The sequence below is a fragment of the Triticum aestivum genome, chromosome 2D, assembly GCF_018294505.1.
Source record: "Triticum aestivum cultivar Chinese Spring chromosome 2D, IWGSC CS RefSeq v2.1, whole genome shotgun sequence".
In the NCBI taxonomy this organism is placed as follows: domain Eukaryota; kingdom Viridiplantae; phylum Streptophyta; class Magnoliopsida; order Poales; family Poaceae; genus Triticum; species Triticum aestivum.
Window position 1 is genome coordinate 489,325,963 of NC_057799.1, and position 11,249 is coordinate 489,337,211.

An 11,249-nucleotide genomic window follows, 5' to 3' on the forward strand; every position below is an offset into this window, starting at 1 on the left:
TAGTCCTGACTATCAATTGATAGACGAGGGCCAGAAAATAACTAAAGAGGGACAACTCAAAGGGACATATAACTTTCTAAGTTGTGGACGCATAGATCAGTATGTCGAGCAAAATTCAACATAATACTTCCGGATAACCCATGCAGAAAAGGAAGGACTGGCAGAGTCACAACATAGAATCGAGAGCTCATCAAGAGCACTCTGGTTGTGATCTTTTGGTTCAAAAGAACTTCTGCCATAAGCAGTTCATGGTATTTGGAAGAAGGAAATACCACATACCTCGAGGACTATCGCAAAGGTTACTAATATCCTAAAGGAACGAGCAAACATGTCACGACCGGTTTTTTAATAAAATAATTATTGAGAGACCAATCCCTTTTACGGACCAGCGAGGAAGAATTCCTTCTCACTGGTAGACAATATCTTGGTCACAGAAGAAAAATACCAGGAGTACTGAATATAATACAAAGTTGAGCGGAGACTACCCAACAATTTATTACATGTGCACCGATAAAACAAGACGGCGGATAGGGTGGCATAACTACTAACTCACGATAATAATGGTGGCGGAAATATCACCGCGAAGCGAGTGATATGACTCCTGAAGACTACAGCTCATCGAGCGTCGGAGTGAGGCTCGAGGAGACTTATTACGGGTGGCGGAAGCGTATATAAAACAAGTGACCAATATCCGGGATCGCGCAGGACTGACTGGGACTCCTCTAGGCGTCGGACGCGCTATCAAACTCTTCATCCAAGAGATCGCCTTCGTCAACATCTGGCCAAATCAACAAGCCAGGTGAGTACTATGAAAGTAGTCGCAAGACAGTTCGGACATAAGATATAACAAATGTAAACATGAAGCATATGAACAATTTATCCAGTGCGTTCAGACATATAGATAATAAATACTGGGTGCCAAGCGAGGGTCTGAATGACGCCTCGAGCGGAAACAGCAGAATAGTAATACTGGTGCCAAACGAGGGTCTGAATGACTCCTCGAGAGGAAACTGCGAAAATAATAATGCTGGTGCCAAACGAGTGTCTGAAAGACTCCTCGAGAGGAAACAGCGAGAATAATAATACTGGTGGCAAACGAGTGTCTGAATGACTCCTTGAGAGGAAACTGCGAGAATAATAATGCTGGTGCCAAACGAGTGTCTGAAAGACTCCTCGAGAGGAAACTGCGAGAATAATAATACTGGTGCCAAACGAGGGTCTGAATGACTCCTCGAGAGGAAACTGCGAGAATAATAATGCTGGTGCCAAACGAGGGTCTGAATGACTCCTCGAGAGGAAACTGCGAGAATAATAATGCCACAGTCGGGCATCGGGGCGACACCACATAAAAGGCTTATAACAGAAAATAAAGGCAGTGCGTGCCACAGTCGGACGTCTGAGCGACATCACATAAAGGGCTTATATTTAAAGTAAGAAACAAAAGACACGCCGCAGTCGGACGTCTGAGCGACGTCACATAAAGGGCTTATATTGCAGTTCAATAATTTAATAGTTCGGGAACATAAATTATCACAAGTACGAGACGATAAAAATTTAGTCCATCCACAGGAATAATAATTAAACTGGATTTACCACTTGAGCTTGTTCACCGGGGACAAGTTTTCCACGCGGATAGATATGGATATACTGATTACACTACTTGATCATGGATACGATGACTTGGAAGGAATTGACACTGCAGAGTTTGTACTTAACCACAGCCAACGGATTTCAGTAGTCACGGGGACTAGTTCCGTCTACGGTGTTTTGGAAGAAACACGTCTAACCAGTACACACCCAATTCAACCTTCCGAAGCCAGGGATCACCCTCGGCAACGTTCAAGAAAAACTTTGAGACGGGGAGGCTACAACCTCGCGTAGCATGGGATCAAATTTCTATACGCGCGCTCTAAGGGGGTGCCCCCCTCTCGGTCCCAACCGGAAACACCCATGCCCCCTGACCGGATGACTGGCTTTAATCCTGGGCCAAGGTACCATCATCCCGGCCCCTCTGTTTGGTGTGTACACGGAAAGAGGTTACCAACTTACTAAACCGCATCCTGGCAAATGAAACATGTGGTAGCACGGAAGGGGGGAAGAACGATAACGTGACTCCGTCCACGTTAACGTCAGAGAAAGTCGGATGACGCAAGGCTGGTATGCTACAACAGTACCACCTTGCTTCCCTTCATGTCACCACATGATTAGGCCATCTCTCATCAGAGATCATCGCAACTTTGGAACATGCGGGGAAATGAACGATAACGTGACTCCGTCCACGTTAACGTCGGAGAAAGTCGGATGACGCAAGGCTGGTATGCTACAACAGTACCACCTTGCTGCCCTTCATGTCACCACATGATTAGGCCATCTCTCATTAGAGATCATCGCAACTTTGGAACACACGGGTAGTTACCTTACAAGCAACGAGGTATTTACCGACACTCATATGCCACGCACAAACTTTCAAGCAAACAAGCAAAATACTTATCATATCAAATGTTCAAACATGCTTGCCTGGTTCGGAGAAGTCGGAGTCTAGCTCGGCGAAGTTCGCGGCTCCGTCACCTCTTCCGGAACCTACGGCAATCACGAAAAACGGGTACTAACGTGAAAACCAATGGGTGCACAGAAACTTCTCCAAATATTTTTCAAATAAATCCCATAAAAAACTAGACAAATTTGAAGATTGTCAGAGAAAGAATCACTCAAAAATCCCTTTTTATTAAAAAGTTATAAAGGTTTCTGTCCAGGGACTTATCAGTAATGAAACAGAAAAGTTCCAGGTTTTTAACTGAGAAAACAGAAAACGGTTCGATTGGAAATGTGCAAGCTCAAGAGGGAAAGCGTATTTGGCCGAAGGCGCCAACAGAAAACGGTTCGAGGGAGAATATAACAGAGGCTGACATGCGGGGTCCACATGTCAGGTTTGAAAAGCTCGCCGCCGCCCGAAGACTGTGGTGGACGCCGGCGTCGAACCACAGCGAGTTAGGAGGATCGGAGGGTACCAAGAGCTTCAGCGTGTTCTTCCGCGTCGGTGGGTGGTGGACTCGACCAACGGGGAGCACCACGTCGACGGCGACACTATCTCCGGCGGGCGGCGGCTCGGGTGATGGTGGGGAACTCCGGTGGAGGGCTGCAAACTTCGAATTGAAGCGCGGGTCAGAGGGAGGGATGCATAGTGAAGCTACTGGCAAGTGAAGGGAGGCGGAGGTGCACACACGAAGGCGAATCGAGCTGGATCCCGTGGCGGGTCGCGGCGGCCGGAGTCAAGGAAGGAGACCTCCTCGGGGCTCTTCCAGTGGCTAGGCGTGCTCTAGGTGTAGTGTAGGGATGGTGGGTGCTCGAGTTGAAGCTCGGGGCCTCTATTTATAGGCGGATCGACGGGGTGGCCGTGAACAGAGAATCTCCGGCGAGCGATTACGGCGATGCAGTGGATTGGCAGGAGGTTTGAGTGGCCAGGCAGCATCAGTGGAGGTTACTGGTGTCATTCCACAACTAAACGGAGTTGGTCTTGGCGTAATGGCGTCGGTCCACGGTCAGGTGACCGCACGGGCTCGACGGCGGCAGAGAGCGTGCTCCGCGCCCTGCGGTTCACGACGAGAGCGGCAGCGCGTTCGGGGGAGTGGAAGGCCACGCGGCGAGCTACGGTGGCTTGGGCGGCGCCGGGTGGCGCCGTCAGCGCCGTGCCTCCCGCTGGCGTCGGTCACGGGGCGGCACACCTTCTGCTGCTCGTCGCCGACGTCCGCAAGGTGCCAGGCGTTCGTGCGGTGCAGGAACAAGGGGGAGGGGACGAGGAGCAAGGCGACACAGTGGCACTGGTGAGATCGACGTCGGGTTCTGAAGAAAACGACAGTGCACTACAATGTTCTCTGAACTTAACTGAAACTTGATATTGACAATGCACTGCAGGTGTTCGACAGAACGATTTGGCTATGAGATAAATTTTTCTAGGGCTGTAACTTGGTGAGGTGACCACTCAATGCACCCAGAGGCTGCCTGATTTTACTTGGAATTTTTGGAGAAGGATTTGAATGAATTTCACCAAATTTGACAAATCTGGTCCAAACTTGCAGCAAGTGTAGTTTGAAAAATTTGAACTGAAGACCAGTGGATCTTCATGGATCTTGGTTGAGGGTTCAAAGTACTAGGGAGGAGAGTTGGATTGGGGGCAAAAATCAAAACAGAAAGTAGAGTTCCTTTGTAAATCACCAATGGATAGAATAGAAGACAGAGATTTATTTGAATAAGATTTAAATGGAAAATAAACATAGGGGAGGTTCAACTTGCTGGATTAGATGCCAAACATGATCCAAAGATGAGGGGAGGGTTAGGAGAGAGTATTTGCACTAAGGCCATGGCAAGAGGGAAATGTTGAAAGTGGTAAAGGATTATTCCAAAAGCCATAGTGCAAATTTCAAAGAGATTTTCAAAAGGCATTTTCCCAAGTGAAAAGTATTTTGTCTTGAGTCCAAATGAAAAGCAAGAACCTCCAAGACCAAAGACAGATCTTGGGTGAATCCAAATAAAACTTTTGCCATAAAAATATTTGAAAGGGACAGTTCTTTTGAAAAAAATAATTTAAATCACCTCCCTCAAGTCAAATAAAAAAAATCTTTTGAAAAAATCCAAATAAAAACTTGGGTGTCACAACACCTACCCCCTTAGGAAAAATCTCGTCCTCGAGATTTCTGCTGATCCTCAAATAGATATGGATACTCTGCCCGGAGAAAATCTTCCCTTTCCCATGTAGCTTCATCTTCAGTGTGGTTGCTCCACTGAACCCTGAAAAATTTCGTCGTTTTCTGACGGGTCCTCCTTCCAGATTCTTCCAAAATCTTTACTGGCCTCTCTCTGTAGGTGAGATCTGGTTGCATATCAATATTCTCATGAGGTACATGCTTCTCCGGGTTACTCACACATTTCCTCAATTGTGAGACGTGGAATACGTCGTGGACGTCTGACAGCTCCTTTGGTAGGTCTAGTTGGTAGGCTACCGTGCCTCTTCGTGCCTTTACACAAAATGGTCCAATAAATCTTGGGGCTAGCTTCCCCTTAATTTTGAACCGTTGCAGACCCCTCATAGGAGATACTCAGAGGTATACAGAATCACCGGGTTCAAAGCTGACCTCACGATGCTTCTGATCATAGTAGTTCTTTTGTCGGCTCTGTGTTGTCTTGAGTCTGTCCCTGATTTTTTTAACTTTCTCCTCGGCCTCTTTAAGCATGTTCGGGCCGAAGATATGGCTGTCACCTGTTTCTGACCAATTCAGTGGGGTACGACACCTTCGTCCGTACAAAGCTTCAAAGGGTGCCATTTGTAAGCTGGCTTGGTAACTATTGTTGTAAGCAAATTCGGCATACGGCAAACTCTCTTCCCAACTGGATCCATAGGTGAGCACACAGGCTCTTAGCATATCCTCTAGGATTTGGTTTACACGTTCCGTTTGTCCATCAGTCTGAGGGTGGTATGCTGTACTGAAAGCTAGTTGCGTGCCCAGGGCTTGTTGTAGGTGATCCCAGAATTTGGAGACGAATTGGGTGCCTCGGTCTGATATTATAGTCTTTGGGACTCCGTGCAAGCAAACTATACGGGAGAGATAAAGTTTGGCCAGTACTTGTGTGGAGTAGGTAGTCTTCACGGGAATGAAATGAGCAACCTTGGTTAGTCGGTCTATGATGACCCATATGGCGTCATTCCCACGTTGTGATCGGGGTAGTCCGACGATGAAATCCATTCCTATTTCATCCCATTTCCACTCCGGTATCCTGTTTGGCTGGAGTAGCCCTGCTGGCTTTTGATGCTCGGCCTTGATGCGCTGACATGAATCGCAACAAGCAATAAATGTGGCTATATTTTGGTTCTTGAATGTCCTTGTACATTTTGGTTCCTCCAGGATGGATCGAGTATGGAGCGGTGTGGCTTTCGGTTAAGATTTGCTGCTTGAGTTCCTCAATGTTTGGTACGCAAAGTCTGTCTCCGTACCATAGTGTCCCTTCACTGTCGGTGACGAACTCTGAAGCCTTACCAAGGTTCATTTTCTTCTTTATGCCTTCGATGCTGGGATGTCTCTGTTGAGCCTTCTTAATTTGTTCCACCAGGGTGGGTTGTATCTCTAGATTTGACACGGTGCCCTCAGAAACTAACATCATGTTGAGCCTAGTGAACTCTTGCTGAAACTCAGGCCTCAAGTTTTGCGGACCGTCATTGTCCGGGCTGGGGTTTCGACTAAGGGCATCTGCCACTACATTTGCTTTCCCTGGATGGTAGTGAATGCCGACATCATAGTCCTTGACCAATTCCAACCAGCGTCGTTGGCGTAAATTTAGCTCTGGCTGTGTGAAGATATATTTGAGGCTCTTATGGTCCGTGTATATTTCACAGCGATTCCCCAACAGAAAGTGCCTCCACTCCTTGAGTGCATGAATAACTGCTGCTAGCTCCAAGTCATGTGTAGGGTAATTTTCCTCATGTTTTTGCAGTTGCCGTGAGGCATATGCGACTACTTTGCCATCCTGCATTAGTACACATCCGAGACCTTTTCGGGACGCGTCACAATACACTTCAAAGCTCTTGTGTATGTCTGGCACAGTTAAGACCGGTGCGGTTGTTAGCTTCTTCTTGAGTTCTTGGAAGCTTTTCTCGCATGCTTCTGTCCATACAAATTTCTTGTCCTTCTTGAGCAACTGTGTTATAGGTTTTGCCACAGTGGAGAATCCTTCAATAAATCTTCTGTAATATCCGGCCATTCCTAGGAAACTCCGCACATCAGTAACGTTGGCGGGTGGCTTCCAGTCTAGTATGGCCTTGACTTTTTCTGGGTCTACGGCCACGCCTTCTTGGTTCAGTATATGGCCTAAGAAACCAACTTGTCTTAGCCAAAATTCGCACTTGCTAAATTTGGCGTACAACTGATGTTTCCCCAATTCTCCCAAAACAATTCTGAGGTGCTCAGCGTGCTCTTCTGGTGTCCTGGAGTAAACCAGAATATCGTCAATGAATACCACCACAAATTTGTTCCTGAATTTCATGAACACTTTGTTCATGAGGTGGACGAAATATGCGGGGGCGTTCGTTAGTCCAAAAGGCATCACTGTAAACTCGTATAACCCATATCTGGAAGTAAATGCTGTCTTGGGGATATCTTCTGTCCGTACTTTCAATTGGTGATATCCCGATCTCAAATCAATCTTTGAGAATACCTTGGCTTGTGCGAGCTGGTCAAACAAATCATTTATCCGTGGCATCGGATATTTGTTTTTGATGGTGACCATATTGAGGGCTCGATAGTCTATACACAGTCTCAGTGTCCCATCCTTTTTCTTTGCGAACAACACAGGCGAACCCCAAGGTGAGGAGCTGGCTCGAATAAATCCTTTGTCCAATAATTCTTTTATCTGCTTCTTCAACTCCACCAATTCTGAGGGTGCCATTCTATATGGCTTCTTATAGATGGGAGCGGTGCCAGGTGCTAGTTCGATGCTGAATTCTATCTCTCGGTCTGGTGGCATGCCTGGTAGTTCTTCAGGGAACACATCAGGAAACTCGCATACCACTGAAACTTTTCTCAGTTCTGCAATGTCCATTTTGTTCAGTTTTGGTTGCTGTGATCGTGGCCTTTCTTGAGCGTAAACTCTTATTGTCTTGCCGTGATGGTGAGTGAGAATCACTGTCGATTGAAACAGTCGATGAATCCTTTGTTGGTGGTCAACCAGTCCATCCCTAAAATGACATCCAGTCCCTTACTCTCCAACACGATGAGATTCGCGTGGAATTGTAGTCCTTCGAACTCAATGACCACTCCTCGGCAGTAACCCTGAGCGATTTGCTTATTTCTGGGGGACTTGATGACCATAGATTTTTCCAAGGGAAGTATCGGAAAACCATGTTGCAAAACAAAACTCTTCGAAACGAACGAATGGGAAGCTCCAGAATCAAACAAAACCGTGGCAGGTACTGTGTTGACAGGGAACGTACCGAGCACGATGTCTGGGGCATTCTATGCCTCTTCCCTGGTCACATGGTTCAGGTGACCCTTCCTGTGGTTGTTGTTGGGGTTGAAATTGTTGCGCTTGGGGGCTGGATTGTTCCCACCATTGTTTGGCTTGGGTGCCGGGTTCTTTGGCTTTGGGCACTGTTTAGCATAATGCCCTTCTTGACCACAAGCATAGCAGGTGACCCCTGGACGGTACGTGTACTCCTTGTACCTGGCACGAAACTGTCCGACGGGCCTTGGTTCAGTAGTCGTGGGTCTCCTTGTGTCTGTCCATGGAACCTCAGTCCTGCTTCGGTTGTTGTGAGCAAGAGTCGTCTTGTCCCTCTTTCGCTTACGGATATCTTCCAGACTACGGCGCTCATTCTCCAAGGTAATGGCCTTGTCCACCAGAGTCTTAAAATCCGAAAAGGTGTGTACAATCAGTTGGCATCTCAGTGCTGGTGCCAGGCCGTCCAGGAATTTTTCCATCTTCTTATTTTCTGTCATGTGCTCGTCGTAGGCATAACGAGACAGCTGGGTAAACTGACCATTGTCTTCTGTCACTGACATGCCTCTCTGCTTCAGGTCATCGAACTCTCTCTTCTTGATCTTTAGGATGCTCCTGGGGATGTGTGCCCCACGGAAGCCTTCCTTGAACTCTTCCCAGGTGATGTTGTGTTCACTGGGATGCATGTGTAGGAAATTTTCCCACCATGCTGCAGCTGCTCCAGTAAGGTAGTGTGGTACATAAAGCACCTTCTCATGATCTGAACACTGAGCAATGATCAGCTTCCTTTCAATGTCACGAAGCCAATCATCGACTTCCAGCGGCCTATCGGTGTGAGCAAAAGTTGAGGGGTGAGTCTTCTGTAACTCAGATAACTTGGAATGCCGTTGATAGGGCTCACGGTGGTTTCCCATATTGATGACATGCTTCATCATCTCTTGGTGCTGTTCCTGGCTTTGCTCGAAGAGACGGCATACTTGAGACAGGGCTGCTTCGCTGTCGTGTTGACTGGACTGACCCTGAGTGAAATTGTTGCTAGTCTGTGTCCCGTAAACCTCTTCTGGCTGATTGGGCATGGAGCGAGTCCACGGGCGAGACATTTTTCCAGTCTGGGGTATTATTGTGCAAAACCCATGAGAAAAACTGTGCAGCACAAGGAAAATCTTGCAAAGGCAACAAATTTTAAAAGACCTCAAGGTTTTCAAAGAAACACAAACGATTTTGCATGGAGAAGAACTGCTTAGCAACTATCTTGCATGTGAAAAACAAACACATGATACAGCACTCAGGATGCACGTACACATCCTGACATGTTATTTAGACTAGCGTACTACTCCGGAAGGCAGCAAACACACCAATACAAACTAGCGTACAGATAAAACAGCACATCATACAAGTAGACATAACGCGCGGCTACTCGGTGCTCTCAGTCGGAGATGGTGAAGATTTCCTTTCCCTTGCCGATGGCAAGACTCAGCGGTCCAGGAGAATCCACCTCCACCTCCTCTCGAGCTGGCTCCTGGCGCGTAACGCTGCGCTGCGGTGACGGTGCGGGGGCGACTGGTGGTAGAGCGGGTGCGGCAGGCGGTGCGGCTCTGACTGGAGTAGGAGCGATGACTCGGTCGAACCGCTCAGTGGTAGGCAGACGGCGAGCAGTGGCCAAAACGGCCGGTGCATACGAGGCTGAAGACAAGACGAATGTCAGAGGCGGCGCCATGTTGAGAAGCTCCTTCCTACTGGCAGGACCGCCCCGGACTAAGTCCATGCGGGCAGCCACAAGATCATCCACGAGGTTGTCGAAAGACTCCTCCAGAGCCTTGAGATACTCCACAACCATCTCGATGGCTTCATCTCGCTCTCCCCGATGGCAGGCGAACGCATAGTGGCTGGTGTATGGCACATGGCATGGGAGGTAGCGGTAGCGACGAGTCTTCATCGTAGGAAGGATGTCCCGAAGGCGAGCTATCGCCTCACGGGCAGCCATCTGCATGGCATGCCTCTCCGTAGGCATGGCCCTTCCCACAAAACGGAAGTGGCGAGCTGCAGAACGTCCTCCCTTGAATTTCACCACAGCTTGGTGCATAGACACGTCGTCACTGAGCTTGTGCTGGTAGAGCGTGAACTCCGGGCGAGCTGCTGGCCCGATCGCGAGCTTGGTGATGGAGACGAGGAGCTTGACAAACCCCTTGGGCACGTTCGTGAACACTCGATTCTCACAGCTGCTGCCAGCCATCTACAAAAGTAGGCAAAAATTCTGAGTAGTCATGTCATAAATTTATGATGACCAAGAGAAAATAGCTACAATTGCAAAATGCTGAAAAAGCACAAAAGACGCTAATAACCGATTAGCGATCGCACCTAGTGGTTTCCTACAGTCAGCCTGGCTCTGATGCCAAGCTTGTCACGACCGGTTTTTCAATAAAATAATTATTGAGAGACCAATCCCTTTTACGGACCAGCGAGGAAGAATTCCTTCTCACTGGTAGACAATATCTTGGTCACAGAAGAAAAATACCAGGAGTACTGAATATAATACAAAGTTGAGCGGAGACTGCCCAACAATTTATTACATGCGCGCCGATAAAACAAGACGGCGGATAGGGTGGCATAACTAGTAACTCACGATAATAATGGTGGCGGAAATATCACCGCGAAGCGAGTGATATGACTCCTGAAGACTACAGCTCATCGAGCGTCGGAGTGAGGCTCGAGGAGACTTATTACGGGTGGCAGAAGCGTATATAAAACAAGTGACCAATATCCAGGATCGCGCAGGACTGACTGGGACTCCTCTAGGCGTCAGACGCGCTATCAAACTCTTCATCCCAGAGATCGCCTTCGTCAACATCTGGCCAAATCAACAAGCCAGGTGAGTACTATGAAAGTACTCGCAAGACAGTTCGGACATAAGATATAACAAATGTAAACATGAAGCATATGAACAATTTATCCAGAGCGTTCAGACATATAGATAATAAATACTGGGTGCCAAGCGAGGGTCTGAATGACGCCTCGAGCGGAAACTGCAGAATAGTAATACTGGTGCCAAACGAGGGTCTGAATGACTCCTCGAGAGGAAACTGCGAGAATAATAATGCTGGTGCCAAACGAGTGTCTGAAAGACTCCTCGAGAGGAAACTGCGAGAATAATAATACTGGTGCCAAACGAGTGTCTGAATGACTCCTCGAGAGGAAACTGCGAGAATAATAATGCTGGTGCCAAACGAGTGTCTGAAAGACTCCTCGAGAGGAAACTGCGAGAATAA